We start from the raw sequence: 20029 nt of genomic DNA, 5'->3' as shown, positions 1-20029 counted from the left end.
CTTTTGTTTAATTCCTCAGGCCAGCACAGCTGCTCACCGTGACAGGTCATCTTGGCCCATGAGTTCTCCTTATGAAGGAAAAGAGGATCAAGATGAACAACCAGTTTCCCCAGCTTTTAGGCTGAAGGACTTTGGTTTTAACCCAGCCAGATTGCTAGGGAAATCAGCATAGCTGATATATTTGGAGATGGCTAAGAACAAGGGGGTAGGAGCCATTAGTATCAAGTACATGGCAGCAGGTGCTACCTCAGTTCCCAGTGGCCCGCCTTGCAGAGGACTCCGATAATGTCACCATTAAGGACCTCAACAACCTTTATGGCCACTGCAGACTCTTGAAGCCTTCACCACAAAGGGGTCCATATTTTCCCTTTTCTGACCTCAGTTGCCTAAGCTGCAGCATCTGCTGCAACCACTGAAGGCACCCTAGCCAGTGATGCCATGGAGACTCCGGACCCAGTATGGCCAACTTTGTATAAATGTATATATACAACTAGGCTCTGCTCCCATCACCAACCTCAGCTCCCATTGCAGTGGGCACACCTGCAGTTGGCCCCTGTAGCTAACTACAATCATGTTGCCCACTTCAACATCCACCTACCCAGTCATGCTCACCACTTGACCAAGAGATGTCAGTGTGATTCCCAGCAACCCTAGTGGCCATCGTGGGCCCTACGTAAACATCAATTCCAAGACCACACATTTGTCAACATTGCATATTCCAGCTGCCTGATCACCGATCCACCACCACTTGCCCCAAACCCAGAGTTGAAGCACACTCCCACAGTTTTTGTCTTGAACACCACTAGACCCAGGGCCCAGAGTACACCCACAAACAACCCTACTTTTGGCATCCCTTCATCCTCATTCCTCCTCTGCAGGTGAAGGTTTTTCCTTACCAAAGCCAGTCCATAAAGTCTGTGACAGGTAACTGCTTCTCAAATGTGTAGACACCAACACAAAGAAACAAAGAACACACAAAAAAGGAGGGAAACATGAAATCATCAAAGGAATGTAATAACTGTCCAGTAATTGACAGTTATTCTAAAGAAGCATAGTAAGGTAAGAGATAACATAGATTAAACATTTTTTTTTAATCAGTAAACAGCACAAGGACAAAGTGAGTAGTACAATATAAAGAAAATAGAAAAAAGAACCAAACAGATTCTGGAACTTAAGAACACAATGGCAATGCTTAAAAAAATAGAGTGCTCCGTTTGGGCGCTGTGGTTCACGCCTGTAATCCCAGCACTTTGGGAGGCCGAGGCGGGCGGATCACGAGGTCAGGAGATCGAGACCATCCTGGCTAACACGGTGAAACCCCATCTCTACTAAAAATACAAAAAAATTAGCCGGGCGTGTTGGCGAGCGCCCGTAGTTCCAGCTACTTGGGAGGCTGAGGCTGCATGGTGTGAACCCGGGAGGCAGAGTTTGCAGTCAGCCAAGATTGCACCACTGCACTCCAGCCTGGGCAACAGAGTGAGACTCTGTCTCAAAAAAAAAAAAAAAAAAAAGAGTGCTCCAACAGCAGGCTTGATCATGCAGAAGAACGAATCAGCAAATATGAAGTTAGACCACTTGAAATTATCCAGTAGGAAGAGAAAAAGGAAAAACAGTAAAGAAAACCTAAGTGACTTATGAAGCACACTGAAGTGAACAAACACATTTATAATGCGAATTCAAGGAGAAGAGAAAAGGAAAAAAGTATAACTCTCATTTAAAGATATAATAACAGAAAGCATCCCAGATCTGGAGAGGGAAATAGACATCCAGACTGAAGAAGCTCATGGGACCCTAAATAGATTGAAAAGAGAGAGGTCTACATTCAGACATAACAAAATTGAACTGAGAAATTAAAAAACAGAAAATTTTGAAAGCAGCTAGAGTAAAACAACTCATCACACACCAGGGAAATCCTATGAGAATATGAAGTATTGCTCAATAGAAATTTTGAAGGCCAGGAAAGAGTAGAAGGACTTATTTAAATACTAAAAAAAAAATTGCCTACCCAAAATAACTAAACCCTAAAGAGGTATCCTTCGAGAATGAAGGGAAGATAGTCTTCCCCAGAAAAACATACACCGAATATAAATTTTCACTACTAGATCTGCTTTGTGAGAAATACATAAGGGAGTTTTTCAAGTGGGATTGAAGACACACTAAACATTAATATAAAAGCACATGAAAATATAAATCACACCAGTAAAGGTAAATACATAATCAAATACAGGATAATATAAAACTATTGCTGGTGAGCCAATTTTCTATAACCTTAATATGAACATTAAAGAACAAAATATTAAAAATATAACCACAAAAATTTAGTAATTTATTCCTATATTAGTCTGTTCTAACACTGCTAATAAAGATATACCTGAGACTGGGTAACTTATAAAGACAAGAAGTTTTCTTTTTTATTATTATACTTTAAGTTTTGGGTTACATGTGCAGAACGTGCAGTTTTGTTACGTAGGTATTCATGTGCCCTGGTGGTTTTCTGCACCCATCAACCCATCACCTACATTAGGTATTTCTCCTAATGCTATCCCTCCCCTAGCCCCCACCCGCTGACAGGCCCCAGTGTGTGATGTTCCCCTCCATGTGTCCATGTGTTCTCATTGTTCAACTCCCACTTATGAGTGAGAACATAGTGTTTGGTTTTCTGATCTTGTGATAACTTGCTGAGAATGATGGTTTCCAGCTTCATCCATGTCCCTGCAAAGGACATGAACTCATCCTTTTTATGGCTGCATAGTATTCTACAGTGTATATGTGCCACAATTTCTTAATCCAGTCTATCACTGATGGACATTTAGATTGGTTCCAAGTCTTTGCTATTGTGAATAGTGCCACAATAAACATACGTGTGCATGTGTCTTTATTGTAGAATGATTTATAGTCCTTTGGGTATATGCCCAGTAATGGGATTGCTGTGTTAAATGGTATTTCTAGTTCTAGATCCTTGAGGACTCACCACACAGTCTTCCACAATGGTTGAACTAATTTATACTCCCACCAACAGTGTAAAAGCACTCCTATTTTTCCACAACCTCTCCAGCATCTGTTGTTTCCTGACTTTTTAATGAACACCATTCCAGCTGGCATGAGATGATATGTAATTGTGGTTTTGATTTGCATTTCTCTAATGACCAGTGATGATGAGCATTTTTTCATATGTCTGTTGGCTGCATAAATGTCTTCTTTTGAGAAGCGTGTGTTCATATCCTTTGCCCATTTTTTGATGGGGTTGTTTTTTTCTGGTAAATTTGTTTAGGTTCTTTGTAGATTCTGGAAATTAGTCCTTTGTCAGATGGATAGATTGCAAAAATTTCCTCCCATTCTGTAGGTTGCCTGCTCACTCTGATGACAGTTTCTTTTCTTATGCAGAAGCTTTTTAGTTTAATTAGATCCCATTTGTCAATTTTGGCTTTTGTTGCCATTGTTTTTGGTGTTTTAGACATGAAGTCTTTGCCCATGCCTATGTCCTGAATGGTATTGTCCAGGTTTTCTTCTAGGATTTTTATGGTCCTATGTCTTACGTTTAAGTCTTTGATCCATCTTGAGTTGATTTTTGCATAAGGTGTAAGGAAGCGGTCCAGTTTCAGTTTTCTGCATATGGCTAGCCCTCTTAGCACAGCCGGCAGTGCATCAGTCTCATAATCCGAAGGAAAGAGATTTTATTGACTCACAGTTCTGCATGGCTGGTGAGGCCACAGGAAACTTACAATCATTGCAGAAGAAGAAACAAACACGTCCTTCTTCACATGATGGCAGCAAGGAGAAGTGCCAAGCAAAAGGAGAAAAAGTCCCTTATAAAACTACCAGATCTTGTGAGAACTCACTCACTATCATGAGAACATGAGGATAACCACCCTCATGATTAAATTACCTCCCACGGGGTGCCTCCCCCACAACTCATGGGGATTATGGGAACTACAATTCAAGATGAGATTTGGGTGGGGACACAGTCAATCCATATCATTACACCCTTGGCCCCTCCCAAATCTCATGTCCTCACATTTCAAAACACAGTCATCCCCTTCCAACAGTCCCCCAAAGTCTTAACTCATTCCAGCATTAACGAAAAGTCCAAGTCCAAAGTCTTATCTGAAATAAGGCAAGTTTATTCAGCCTATGAGCCTGTAAAATCAAAAGCAACTTAGTTACTTCCTAGATACAATGAGGGTACAGGCATTGGGTAAATATACCCATTCCACATGGGAGAAATTGGCCAAAACAAAGGGACTAGAGGTCCCATGCAAGTCTGAAATCCAATAGGGCAGTCATCAAACCTTAAAGTTCAAAAATGATCTCCTTTAACTCCATGACTCACATCCAGGTCACATTGATGAAAAAGGTTGGTTCCCATGGCCTTGGGCAGCTCTGCCTCATGGCTTTGCAGGGTACAGTCCCCCTCCTGGCTGCTTTCACCAGCCGGCATTGAGTGTCAGTGGCTTTTCCAGGCGCATGGTGCAAGCTGTCAATGGATCTACCATTCTGGGATCTGGAGGATGGTGGCATTCTTCTCACAGCTCCACTGTAAATTGACCCCTTTTAGCCACATCTGGATCTGAAGCAGCTGGGATGGAAGATACCATGTCCTGAGGCTTCATAGAGTTGGAGGGCCCCAGGCCTGGCCCACAAAACCATTTATCCCTCCTAGGGCCTGTGATGGGAGAGGCTGCTGTGAAGATCTCTGACTTGCCCTGAAGACATTTTCATCATTGTATTGGTAATTAACATTTGTCTTCTCATTACTTATGCCACTTCAGTAATTGGATTCCTGGATCAAGTGATAGTTCGGTTTTAAGTTATTTGAGAAATCTCCAAACTGCTTTCCACAGCAGCTGAACTAGTTTTCCATCTACCACCAGTGTATAAGCATTCCTTTTTCTCTGCAACCTTGCCAACATCTGTTATTTTTAGACTTTTTCATAATAGCCATTCTGACTGGTGTGAGATGGTATCTTATTGTAGTTTTGATTTACATCTGTCTATGATTAGTGATTTTGAGCATTTTTTATATGCATGTCAGTCACGTGTATCTCTATCTCATCTATGCATATGCTTGTTGACCACATGTATCTCTTCTATCTTGTTTGTTCATATATTTGGCCCATTTTTTAGTGTTTGTTTCTTTGCTTGTTAATTTGCTTAAGTTCCTTATACATTCTGGATATTGGACATTCATTGGGTGAACAGTTTGTGAATATTTTCTCCCATTCTGCAGGTTATTTGTTTACTCTGCTGATTGTTCCTTTTGCTGTGCAGAAGATCCTTAATATAATTGAGGCCCTTTCATTAATTTTTGGTTTTGTTGCAATTGCTTTTGGTGTCTTTGTCATGAGATCTTTGCCAGGGCTAATGTCCAGAATGGTATTTATTCAGTTTACTTCTAATGTTTTAATAGTTTTAGGTTTTACATTTAAGTTTTTCATCCATCTTGAGTTGAATTTTGTATATAGTAAAAGGAAGGGGTCCAATTTCAACCTTCTGCATATGGCCAGGCAATTATTTCAGCACCATTTATTGAATAAGACATATTTTCCACATTGCTTATTTTTGTTGAATTCATGAAAGATCAGATGTTTGTGGGTGTGTGGCTTTGTTTCTGGGTTCTCTAACCTGTTCCATTGGTCTCTTTGTCCATTTTGGGGCCAATATCATGCGGTTTTGGGTTACTATCACCTTGTAGTATAGTTTGAAGTTGGGTAGTGTGATGTCTCTGTCTTTGTTCTTTTTGCTTAGGATGGCTTTGGTGATTCTGGCTCTTTTTGGATTCCATCTGAATCTTAGAATAGTTTTTTCTAATTTGGTAAGAAATAACATCGGTATTTTGATAGAAATAGCACTAAATCTGTAAATTGCTTTGGGCAGTATGGCCATTTTAACAATATCAATTCTTCCTACCCATAAGCATGGAATATTTTTAGATTTGTTTGTATTTTCTCTGATGTCCTTCAGCAAAATTTTATAGATCTTGTTGTAGGTCTTTTACCTCCCTGGTAAGCTATTTTCCTAGGTATTTGTATATGGTGTGTGTGTGTGTGTGTGTGTGTGTGTGTGTGTGTGTGTGTGTGTGTATTGTATATGTGACTGCATTATTGATTCAGCTTTTAGCTTGGAAGTTATTGGTGTATATGAATGTTATTGATTTTTCTACATTGATTTTGTATTCTGAAACTTTGCTGAAGTCATTTGTTGGATTCAGGAGCTTTTTGCAGAGACTATGGGGTTTTTTAGGTATAAAATTACATCATCTACAAAGAGAGATAGCTTGAATCTCTCTCATTCTATTTGGATATATTTTATTACTTTTTCATGTTTGATTGCTCTGCCTAAGATTTTTCATACCATGTTAAATAGGGGTGGTGAGAGTAGACATTCTTCTCTTGTTCCAGTTCTCCAGGGGAATACTTCTAGTTTTTGCCCATCCAGTACAATGCTGGCTGTGGGTTTGTGATAGATGGCTCTTATTATTTTGAGGTACATTCTTTTGATTTCTACTTTGTTGAGGGTTTTTTAACATTAAGGGATGTTGAGTTTTAACAAAATATATTTTTTGCATTTGTTAAGATGATCATGTGTGGGTTTTTTAGTGGTTTATGTGATGATCTGATTAATCCCATCATTGATTTGATGTGATAATAAAGTTATCTTTTTTCCTAGGATGCAAGGTTTATTCAACATGCACCAATCAATAAATGTAATTTGATTCATCACATTTATTGATTGGTGCATGTTGAATGAACCTTCCATCCCAGGAATAAAGTCAACTTGTTTGTGGTAAATTAGCTTTCTGATGTGCTGCTGGATTCAGTTTGCTATTATTTCATTGAGGATTTTTGCATCTATATTCGATAAGGATATTGTTCTGAAGTTTTCTTATGGGATTTTCTTCATTGTGTCTCTGCCAGGTTTTGGTATAAGAATAATGTTGGCCTAATGGAATGAGTTATGCAGGAGACCCTCCTCCTCAACTTTTTGAAATAGTAACAGTGGAATTGATACCAGATCTTCTTTAAACATCTGATAGACTTCATCTGTGAACCCCTCTGGTCCAGTGTCTTTAGTGGTTGGAGGCTTTTTATTATAGAATCAATTTTGGAACTAATTATTGGTCTATTCAAGGTTTCTATTTCTTCCTGGCAAAACCTTGGGGAGATTCTGTTTCCAGGAATTTAGCTATTTCTTTTAGATTTCTAGTTTGTATGCATTCAGGTGTTCATACTAGTCTCTGGGTTTTTTTTTTTTTAATGTATTTCTGTGGGGCCAGTGATTTCTGATTGTGTTTATTTGTATCTTCTTTCCTTTTTTAAATTAGACTAGCTAATTGTATATAAATCTTATTTATTCTTTCAAAGAACCAAATTTTGGTTTTGTTTATATTTTGTGTGGATTTTTTGCATCTTAATTGCATTTAGTTCATCTCTAGTTATTTATTTTCTTCTGCTAGCTTCACAGTTGGTTTGCTCTTGTTTTTCTAGTTCCTCTAGGTGTGGTGTTAGGTTGTTAGTTTGAGTTCTTTCTAATTCGTTGATGTGGGTATTGAGTGCTATAAACTTTCCTCTTAATAAACTTAAGTTTATTATTATTAACTGCTTAATAAAGCAGTTAACTGTTTTAACTGTGTCCCAGAGATTCTGATCTTTGTTTTTATTAGTTTCAAAAAATTTCTTGATTTATACCGTAATTTTATTATTTACCCAAAAGTCATTCATGAGCCAGTTGTTTAATTTTTATGTAATAGTATAGTTTTGAGATATCTTCTTAGTATTTACTTCTATTTTTATTGTGCTGTGGTCCTAGATTGTGATAGGTATAATTTTAGTTTTGTTGAATATTTTGTGAATTATTTTATGGCCAATCATATGGTCAATTTTAGAGTATACTCCAAGTGCAGACGCAAAGAATGTATATTCTGTTGTTGTTGAGTGGACTGTTATGTAGATGTTTGTTATGTCAATTTGCTGAAATGTTGAGTTTAGGTCCTGAGTATCTTTGTTAGTTTTTCTGCTTCAAGGCATTCAAGTTCTTCTGTTTACTGTTTTGTTGTTTTTTTTCCCCAAACCAGGAAACAACAGCAGGGCAATGAGTTAGTTCTAGTGCCCTATTTTAGTTCTGGTACTCACTATAAATCTTTCTAGAAATAAATAGCAGATTAGACTCTAAGTTCTGATACTAAGTAGTGAAGGTTCAATGTCACCAAAGAACACTTGAAAGAACTGGAAGAGGTGGCTGTCTCCTTAGATGTGCGGCATCCACATAAAGATGCAAGGAATACAAAAACTTGGGGAAATATGACACCATCAAATATCCAGCATTGGAACCAGAAGAATTGAAGATCTATGAAATGTGAGACAGATAATTCAGAATCATCCTCTTAAAAAAGTTCATGGAGTCACAAGAAAATACAGATAGAAAACTAAGTAAAATTGAGAAAACAATCCAGGAACAATAAGAAATTTGCCCAAGTAAACTAGTTCAACCACTGTGGAACACAGTGTGGCTATTCCTCAGGGATCTAGAACTAGAAATACCATTTGACCCAGCCATCCCATTACTGGGTATGTACCCAAAGGATTATAAGTCATGCTGCTATAAAGACACATGCACACGTATGTTTATTGCAGCACTATTCACGATAGCAAAGTCTTGGAACCAAGCCAAATGTCCATCAATGATAGACTGGATTAAGAAAACATGGCACATATACATAATGGAATACTATGCAGCCATTAAAAATGATAAGTTCATGTCCTTTGTAGGGACATGGATGAAGCTGGAAACCATCATTCTCAGCAAACTATCGCAAGGACAAAAAAGCAAACACCGTGTGTTCTCACTCATAGGTGGGAATTGAACAATGAGAACACTTGGACACAGGAAGGGGAATATCACACACTGGGGCATGTTGTGGGGTTGGGGGAGGGGGGAGCGATAGCATTAGGAGATATACCTAATGTAAATGACAAGTTAATGGGTGCAGCACACCAACATGGCACATGTATACATATGTAACAAACCTGCACATTGTGCACATGTACCCTAGAACTTAAAGTATAATAATAAAAACATAAAATAAATGAATAAATAAAAATAAATCAAGAGAACAGTGAAAAAAAGAAAAAGAAATTTGCCCAATAGCTAAGTGCAATTTTCAAAAACCAAATAAAAATTTTAGGAACAAAAAATGCAATAACTGAACAGAAAGATTCATTAGAATTTCAACAGATGACTTGATAAAACAGAGAAAATAATTAACAAGCCTCAAAGTAAAATATAAAATTAATCAGAGGGGAAAAAAGAAAAAACATATAAAATAGAGTTAAGAAAACCTACAAGACTCATGGGACGCCATCAAGCAAACTGATAGGGTTTGGCTTTTGTCCCCAGCCAAATCTCATCTTGAATTGTAATTCCCAAATCCCCACATGTCATGGGAGGGATCTGGTGGGAAGTAATTGAATCATGGGGGTGGTTTTCACCATGTTATTCTTGTAACAGTGAGTGAGTTTTCACGAGATCTGATGGTTTTTTAACCAGCTTACCCCTTTGCTTGGCTTGCATTCTTCTCTCTTCTGACACCATGTGAAAAAGGATGTGTTTGCTTCCCCTCCTGCAATGATTGTAAGTTTCTTGAGGCTTCTCTAGCCATGCAGACCTGTGAGTTAATTAGACCTTTCTCCTTTATATATTACCTAGTCTCAGGTATGTCATTATAGCAGCATGAGAATGAACTAATACAATAAATTGGTACTGGTACCACAGAGAGTGGGGTGCTGCTGTAAAAATACAGGAAAATGTGGCAGTGACTTTGGAACTGGGTAACAGGCTCTGCCTCTGTTGGAACAGTTTGGAGGCCTCAGAAGAAGACAGGAAAATGTGGTAAAGTTTAGAACTTCCTAGAGACTTGTTGAATGGCTTTGACCAAAATGCCAATACTGATAGGAACAATCAAGTCCAGGCTGAGGTGATCTAGGATGCAAATGAGAAACTTGTTGAGAACTGGAGTAATGGTGACTCTTGCTATGCAAAGAGACTGGTGGCATTTTGACCCTACCCTAGAGATCCATGGAACTTTGAACTTGAGAGAGATAATTTAGGTGCATTCTGGTGAAAATTTCTAAGTGGCGTAGCATTCAAGAGGAAGTAGAGCGTTAAAGTTCGGAAAATTTGAAGCCTTATAATTTGATAGAAAACAAGACCACATTTTCTGGGGTTAAATTCAAGCCAGCTGCAGACATTTTTATAAGTAATGAGGAGCTGAATGCTAATTACCGAGACAATGGGGAAAATGTCTCAAGGCATGTCAGGGACCTTTACAGCAACCCCTCCCATCACATGCCCAGAGACTTAGAAGGGAAAAATGATTTTGTGGGCAGGCCCAGGATTCCCCAGCTCTATGCAGCCTTGGGACATGGTGCCCTGCATCCCAGCTGCTTCAGCTCCAGATGTGGCTAAAAGGGGCCAACATACAGCTCAGGTTGTTGCTTCAGAGGGTACAAGCTCCAAGCCTTGGCAGCTTACACGTGGTGTTGGGCCTGCAGGCACACAGAAGTCAAGAATTGAGGTTTGGAAACCTCCACTGTCCTCCAGAGCCCCAAATAGTAGATCCACTGACAGCTTGTACTGTGCCCCTGGAAAAGCCACAGACACTCAATGCCAGCACATGAAAGCAGCTGAGAGAGGGGCTATACTCTATAAAGCCAAAACGGTGGCACTGCCCAAGGCCATGGGAACCCACCTCTTGAATCAGTGTAACATGGAAGTGAGCCATGGAGACAAAGGAGATCATTTTGGAACTTTAAGATGTACTGACTACCCTTTAGGATTTCAGAATTGCATGGGGCATCTAGCCCCTTTGTTTTGTCCAATTTCTTCCGTTTGGATCAGGTGTATTTACCCAATGCCTGTAACCTCATTGTGTCTAGGAAGTAACTAAGTAGCTTTTGATTTTTTTTTTCTTTTTTTTTTTTTTTAGAAGGAGTCTCACTCTGTCACCAGGCTGGAGTGCAGTGGTGCGATCTCGGCTGACTGCAACCTCCCACTCCCTGGTTCAAGTGATTCTCCTGCCTCACCCTCCCGAGTAGCTGGGATTACAGGCATGTACCACCATGACCAGCTAATTTTTGTACTTTTAGTAGAGATGGAGTTTCACCATGTTGGCCAGGATGGTCTCCATCTCCTGACCTTGTGATCCACCCACCTTGGCCTCTCAAAGTGCTGGGATTACAGTCATGTGCCACCATGCCCAGTCAGTTGCTTTTGATTTTATAGGCTCATAGGTGGAAGGGACTTCCTCTGTCTCAGATGAGACTTTGGACTTGGAATTTTTGGTTAATGCTGGAATGGGCTAAGATTTTGGAGGATTGCTACAAATGGCATGATTGTGTTTTGAAATGTGAAGACATGAGATTAGCGATGGGCCAGGGTCAGAATACGGTTTGGCTGTGTCCCCACCCAGATCTCATCTTGATTCATAATTTCATAATTCCCACGTGTCATGGGAGGGATCTGGTAGAAGGTAATTTAATCATGGGGACAGTTTCCCCATGCTATTCTCATGATAGTAAGTTCTCACGAGATCCGATGGTTTTATAAGGGGATTCCCCCTTTGCTTGGCTCTCATTCTTTTCTTTCCTGCTGCCATGTGAAGAAGGACATATTTGCTTCCCATTCTGCCATGATTGCAAGTTTTCTGAAGCCTCACCAGCCATACAGAACTGTTTCCTTTATAAATTACCTAGTCCCAAGTATACCCTTATAGCAGCATGAGAATGGACCAATACACAGAATAACCTTCACATAATACAAATTTCTGAATGAGATGAGACAGAAAAGCATATTTAAGGAAATAATCGCTGAATATTTCCCAAATCTGGATAAAGATGACACTATTCGGGTACAGAAGGCTCGGAGGTCACCAATTAAATTCAACCCACACACAAATCTCTAAGACACATTATAATCAAATTAGCAAAAAATTAAAGACAAAAAAGAATACTTAAAGGAGCAAAGCAAAGGAACATCACATTTAATGGAACTCCAACAGAGTTTTCAGTGGATTTCTCAGAAGAAACCCAGTAGCTGAGAAGAAACTGTAATGTTATATTCAAAATATTAAAGAAAAAAAGTCAGTCAAAAATACTGTAGCCAGCAAAGCTAAGCTTCATACACAGACAGATAAAGCCTTTCCAAGACAAACAAAAGCTGAGGGAATTCATCAATACCAGACATGCCTTAGAAGAAATGCTAAAGGGAGTTCTTTAATCTGAAATAAATGGACACTAACATTTAGCAAGAAAACAACTGAAGGTATTAGATTTACTGACAAAAGAAAGAAGAAAGAAAAATTCAGAATATCTTATTATTGCAATTGGGTAAGTAAATCATATATATTTAAAGTATGAAGACTGAAAGAAAAACCCATCAAAATCAATAACTATACCAATTAGTCAAGAGAGAGGCAATATAAAAAGATATAAATTGAAATATCCATAAGTCAAAATGTTGGGGAGATAATGTTATAATGTACAGTTTGATTTTATTACTTTGATTTGTGATCAAAATTAAGCTGTTATCAGTTAAAAATAACCTGTTATAACTATATTTTTTGTAAGCCTTGTGTAACCACAAATCAAAAACTTCTAACAGATACACTTAAAATAAATAACATGAAATCAGAACATATGACTAGATGACATTGCTTAACACTAAAGAAGGTAGTAAGTGAGAAAAATAAAAGAAAGGATTTAAAAAACAAGTAACATAGTAGCAGTAGTACACCCTTACTTATCAATAACAACCTTGATTCTAAATCAAAGTTTGCTTGGATTAAATTTTCCAATTAACCGACAGAGTGACTGAATGAAAGTGAAAGACCAAATTAATGCTGTATTCAAGAAACTTGTAACACCAATAAAGATATGCATAAGCTGAAAGTGTAGAGATGTAAAAAGATATTGCATGCAAATTCAAACCAAAATAATCAGGCATAGCTATACTTAGAAAAAAGAGACTTTAAGTCAAGAATGGTAAAAAGAAAAGAAAAAGAATTCCATTACACAATTATAAAGAGATCAATATAGCAAGATAATATCACAATAGCTACAGAATACACATTTTTCTTAGCAGTACAATGAAACATTCTCCAAGACAGACCATATGTTCAGTGACAAAATAAGTCCTATCAAATTTGTTTTTTCTGAGATGAAGTCTCACTCTAATTATGACTCACTGCAGTCCTGAACTCCTGGACTCAAGCGAGCTTCCTGCTTCAGTTCCCAAGTAGCTGGGACTGCAGCATGCAGCACTACATGTGACTAATACATATTTTTAAAATTTTTGTACGGATGGGATCTCTCTTCATTGCCCAGGCTGGTCTCAAGCTTCTGACCTCAAGTGATTCTCCTAACTTGGCATCCCAAACTGTTGGGATTACAAGCATGAACCACCGCACCCAGCCCAAATTTCAAAGAACATTCCATCCAGTAGCTGCAGAATACACATTTTTCGTAACAGCACAATGGAACATACTCCAAGACAGATCAGATGTTCAGTCACAAAATAAGTCCTATTACATTTGTTTTTTTTTTTGTTCGTTTGTTTTGTTTTGTTTTGTTTGAGATGAGGTCTCACTCTGTTGTCCAGGCTGGAGCACAGTGGCATGATTATGGCTCATGGCAGTCCTGAATTACTGGGCTGGGATTACAAGCATGAGCTGCCACACCCAGCTCAAATTCTTTAAACATTGGAATTATGTCAAGTATCTGTTCTGACCACAATGGAATAAAACCAAAAATCAATAACAGAAGGAACGTTGGAAACTGTACAAATTCATAAAAATTAAATAACATGCTCCTGAACAATAAATGTGTCAACAAATAAATTAAAAATGAAATATAAAATTCTTTGAGACAAATGAAAGTGGAAATACAACATATCAAAACCTATGGGATAGAGCAAAGGTGATTCTAAGAGGAAAGTTTATAGCAAACAGAAACCTATATCAAAAAAGTAGAAAGACTTCAAATAAACAACATAACAATGCACTTCAAAGGATGAGAAAAGCAAGAATAAACCAAACCCAAAATTAGCAGAAGGAAAGCAAGTCTCAGTGGAACATATCTGTAGTCTCAGCTACTCAGGAGCCTGAGGCAGGAAGATTGTGAGTTCAAGCTAAGCCTAGGCAAAATAGCAAGAAACTGACTCAAAAAAAAAAAAAAAAAAAAAAAACAGATATCAGGATAGATATATAAATAAAAGAGAGACAAAAAAAGATAAATAAAACAAAGTTTATTTTTTAAAAGATAAACAAAATTGAAAACTTTTAGGTAGACTATGGAAAAAAAGAATAAATAAAATTAGACCCAAAAAAGGAGATATTACAACTGATACCCAGAAATACAAGGGATTTTTAGAGACTACTATGAACAACTATACACCAATGAATTGGAAAATCTAGAAAAAATGGACAAATTCCTGTATACCTACAACCTACCAAGACTCAATTATAAAATATAGAAAATCTGAATAGGCCAATAGTGAGAAGCAAGATTGGAATAGTAATAAAACATCTCTTCTCAGAGTAAAATACAGGAACTGATGGCTTCTGTATTAGTCTGTTTTCACACTGCTCTAAAGAACTACCTGAGACTGGGTAATTTATAAAGAAGAGTTTTAATTGAATCACAGTTCTGCATGACTGGGGATGCCTCAGGAAACTTACAATCATGGTGGAAGGCATAGGGGAAGCAAGGCACATCTTACATGGTGGCGGGAGAGAGAAAGAAATGGGAGAGCTACCATACACTTTTAAACCATCAGATCTCATGAGAACTCACTCACTATCATGAAAGTATCATGAGAAAAACTGCTGCCATAATCTAATCACCTCCGACCATGTCCCTCCTTTGATATGTGGGGATTACGATTCAAGAAGAGATTTGCAGTGGGGACAGACAACCAAACTATATAAGAGTCATTCATGAATGCTATCAAACATTTAAAGAACTAATATAAATTCTACTCAAACTATTTCAAAAAATTGAAGGAAGAGGAGAGAATATTTGCAAACTCATTCTACGAGGCCAATATTACCCTCATACCAAAACCAGATAAGGACACAACAACAACAACAACAAAAACTATGGGGAAAAATCTCTGATGAACATAAATGCAAAAATCATCAACAGAATACTAGAGAACTGAATTCAACAATACATTAAAAAGATCATTTCATCATAATCAAGTGGGGTACATCCCAGGGATGCAATATGTTTCAACAAATGCAAATCAATTAATGAAATACATCACATTAACTAATTAGAACCCAAAAACTATGTGATCATTTCAATAGATGCTGAAAATGTGTCCAATAAAATTCAACATATTTTTATGATAAAAACTCTCAACAGATTGCATATAGAAGGAACATACCTCAAAGCAACAAATGCCATACGTTACAAACCCACAGCTAACATCATATTGAATGGGGAAAAATTGAAAGCCTTTAAGATATGCAAAAAAATAAGGATGCCCACTTTTACCACTTTCATTCAGCATTGTGTGGGAAGTCTTAGCCAGAGCAATTGGGGAAGAGAAAGAAATAGAGGCATCCAAGTTGGAAAGAAGTCAAATTATCCCTATTTGCTGATGACATGATCCTATATTTAGAAAAACCTAAAGACTCCACCAAAAAAAAAGTTAGAATTGATAAACAAATTCAGTAAACATTCAGGATACAAAATCAACACGCAAAAATCAGCAGCATTTCTATATCCCAACAGTAAACAATCTGAACAACAAATCATGAAAGCGATTCCATTTATAACACTACAAAAATAAAATTAAATACCAAGGAATAAGCTTAACCAAAGAAATGAAAGAAATCTACAATAAAAAACTATAAAACAATAATGAAAAAAATTCAAGAGAACATAAAAAAGTGAAAAGATAAACTATGCTCATTGTTTAAAAGAATTAATATTGTTTAAATGTGCATAGTGCCCAAAGCAATCTACAGGTTTCATGCAATTCGTATCAAAATACAAATGGTATTTTTCACAGATGCAGGAAACAAATCCTAAAATTTTAATGGAACAAAAAGATCCTGAATAGCCAGAGGAAATCTTAGCAAAAAGAACAAATCTGGAGGAATCACACTACCAGACTTGAAATATACTACAGAGCTATAGTAACCAAAACAGCATGGTATTGGTACAGAAACAGACATATTGACTAATGGAGCAACATAGAGAACCCAGAAATAAATCCACAAATTTACAGCCAACTCATTTTCAACAAAGGCATCAAGAACATACATTGGGGAAAGGATAGTCTCTTTAATAAATGGTAGTGGGAAACTAGCTAGATATCTATATGCAGAAAAATGTAACTAGATCCCTATTTCTCACCATTTACAAAAATTAAATCAAAATGGATTAAAGACTTGAAATGAAACTCCTGGAAGAAAACATTAAGAAAGTATTTTAGGCAGTGGTCTGTTAAAAGACTATGTAAGTAAGGCTTCAAAAACACAGACAACAAAAGCAAAAATAGACAAATGGAATTATATCAAGTCAAAAATTTTCTATACAGCAAATGAAACAACTAACAGAATGAAGAGACAACCTACAGAATAGGAGAAAATATCTGCAAACTATTCTTCTGACAAGGCATTAATAAGAAGAATATATAACAAATTCAAACAACTCAATAGCAACAAAAATAAATAATCCAATAAAAATATGGTCAAGTAATCCAAATAGACATTTCACAAAAGAAAACATATATATTGCCAATGGGTATATGAAAAATGCTCAACATTACTAATCAGCAGAGAAATGAAAATCAAAACCACAATGAGATGTTGTCTCACACATGTTAAAATGGCTATTATCAAAAAGACAAGAGAAAAAGTACAAACAAGGATGTAGAATAAAGAAAACCTTATACACAATTGATGGGAAAGTAGATTGGTGCAGTCATTATAGAAATAAAATGGACACACTTACAAAAATTAAAAATAAAATTACTATATGTTCTAGCAACTCCACTTCTTGGTACATATCCAAGAAATGGAAGACAGAACTGCAAAAAGATATCTGCATTCCCCTGTTCTTTGCAGCATTATTCAGAGTACCCAACACATGGAAACAGCCTCAATGTCTTTTGATGAATGAATATATAAATAAATGTGGTAAATATACACAATGGAATGTTATTTAGCCTTTCAAAGGAAGAATATAGTGCCATTTGCAACAGCATGGATGGACATGTAGGACATTATGCTAAGTGAAATAAGCAAGATACAAAAAAGAATACAGCAAAATCTCACTTACATGTAGAATCTAAAATAGTTAAACTCATAATAGCATAGAGAAGAGTAGTAGTTTCCAGGGTCTGGGCGCAGGGAGAGGAAATGGGATAATGTTGATCAAAATGTACAAAGTTCCAGTTACGTAAGATTAGTAAGTTCTGGAGACCTAATGCACAGCATGATGACAATAGTTAATACAGTATTGTAAATTTGAAATTTGCTAAAAGAATAGATCTTAAATCTTGGCACACACAAATACACACACATATGGTAACTGTAGAGGTGACAGACACATTAATTAACTGGATTTTGGTGTTCATTTCACATTGTATCTGTATATCAAAGCATCAAGTTGTACATCTTAAATATATACAACTTTTTATATGTCAGTGATATCTCCATAGAGTTTTTTTTTTAAAATAATTTATTGGTCTATATGTTGATATTTGTTTAAAATGGATAAGTGGTACAAAGGGGTTCAGTACACAATTATCCAGATTTTGGTATATGCTTAACATTTTTCATAATAAAAAGATTGTTTGGAGATTTGCTTGGGATAGGAAAAGCATAGACCAAGATTTTAATAATAGATCTTCTGGAATGTAAAATTGAGTAAGTTCACCTTCATTTCAGAGGCATATGCATTGCTGGAATTTATTTCAATAAATGTTATCAATTTTATAGTTCAAAAAATGACAGATACACTTTAAATGTTGCCTATAATAGCTGGCTCCCTATAGGATGTGAGTTATTAGACTATAATTAAGGCTTTCTAACCCTGAGGACACACTTAAATTAATGAGGGCAACTTTCATACAACAGCAGTTCAAGTCCCCCTGACTTTCAAAGATTCATTTAATCGCTCTGGATGGAACTCAGACACGGCATTTTTTTAAGTCCCGGAGGTGTTCCTTATATGGAACATAGACTGGGAATCATTGGTTTGTGTTGTCAGTCACCAGCTCCTCATTGTACATTACAATCATGTGAAAAGCTTTGGAAAATCTCCATTCCCTGGCCCCAAAACAGAGCAGTGTCATGAGAAAGTTTGGAGTTCCTCCAGGAAAACTTTTGGTTTCCTGTGATTAAATAACTCAAATACTTTGCCTTCCAAATTTTTGCAATCTCACTTCCTGCAATGCATTCATTACTGTTTCCTGTGCTCCAGTTTAGATAAGGGATGATCCTTATTCCTGAACTTTCCTTCAGTTAGAATGTAGGACGACACATGGCCTGAGGGACAGAGGCCGCAAGAAGAAACAAGGTAAAATAGAGGCCGTGGGTGCAGAATTTAAAGCCCGAGTAAAATTAGGAAAAATAGCAAATGTAATGAGAGCTATTATTCCTGATCATTTACTATGTGCCAACACAGTTCTAAGTATGTTACATGTATTATGTTATTTCAACATATCAACAGTCTACAATGTAGGTATTTTTGTTATATCCATTTTAGAGATTAAAACACCAATGCATAAAGAAAGAAAAGTACTCATGATGGGGGTTGGACAGAGCTAGCAGTCTGGCTCTCGAATCCTGAGTCAAACTCTGAAGTTTGGCACCAGATCCTGCCTTCTTACCCACTAGACTACTATCTAGAGCAGAATCTGCAATGTCAGAACTGTACTCATAATAATATTAGCATGCTATTTGCCTTTTTCATTCTCATAAGTATACAGTGGAATTTTTCACTGTATATTTAGAAGGTTGACATAATTCAGTGAACCAATATATTCCCCATATCCAATGCACAATGTTACAAAATCACACTTGAGTGAAAGATGGATTCAAAGTGCAAGATAGACCAATGGATTTTATTGAAACAAAGTACAAAATTTCATTGATAAGAGTTGCAGATTCCACACTGCAATGAATCTTTAAGAATTTAGCATGCATTGAATTTTGGTGTGAGATTAAAGAATATCCACAATTAATTGAAACAACTATGGAAATGCTCTTTTCAATGTATTTAATTGTATGAGGAGATTTAATTTTTTTATCAAAAATATTCCCAGATATTATGCTGCATAGAGATAACAGAAGATTTTTAACTTGGACTTTCTTCTTTGGCCTTTAAAATAGCTAATGATAAAGATAAACATATTTTGCTACTTTGTTTATTCCAGGAGTACTTACTCTGAAAGTCTTGGAAATATATAAATCCTTCATCCTTTGTGATGATAAAACATAATTTATGCTGCATTCTTTAAGGGTTATACTTTATTCCTGCCCTTTGCTAGATTCCCTGTTAATGGGCTGATTGTGTGCTCCAGGTTCCTATGTGGAAGCCCTAAATTCCAGTATCTCAGAATGTGACTGCATTTGAAGATAGTGCCTTTAAAAAGGTGATTAATTTAAAATGAAGCCAGTAGAGTGGGCTCTAATCCAGTCCAACTGCTGAACTTATAAGCAGAGAAAATTTGGATGCAGAGATGAGGAGAGAGGCCTCAGAAGAAACCAAACCTGCCAAATCCTTGATCTTTGCTCCCAATCTCACCCATCACTGTAAGAAAAGAAATTCTGTTACTTAAGCCACCCAGTCTGTGGTATTTTGTTATGGCAGCCCTAGCAAATTAATATGCCAACCTAAAATATTTGATTGATATAAAATGTCTTATTTTCTAAAGAAAATTTGTGTGTGGTGGGGGGCGGGGTGGGGTGTACTTTCCACACTAGTATTCATGGCAGCTTTTATACTAGCATTTAATATCT

Source organism: Gorilla gorilla, chromosome 2 (assembly GCF_029281585.2).
Source record: "Gorilla gorilla gorilla isolate KB3781 chromosome 2, NHGRI_mGorGor1-v2.1_pri, whole genome shotgun sequence".
Classification (NCBI taxonomy): domain Eukaryota; kingdom Metazoa; phylum Chordata; class Mammalia; order Primates; family Hominidae; genus Gorilla; species Gorilla gorilla.
The sequence above is the reverse complement of the archived record's forward strand: the minus strand, read 5'-3'. Positions refer to the sequence as shown.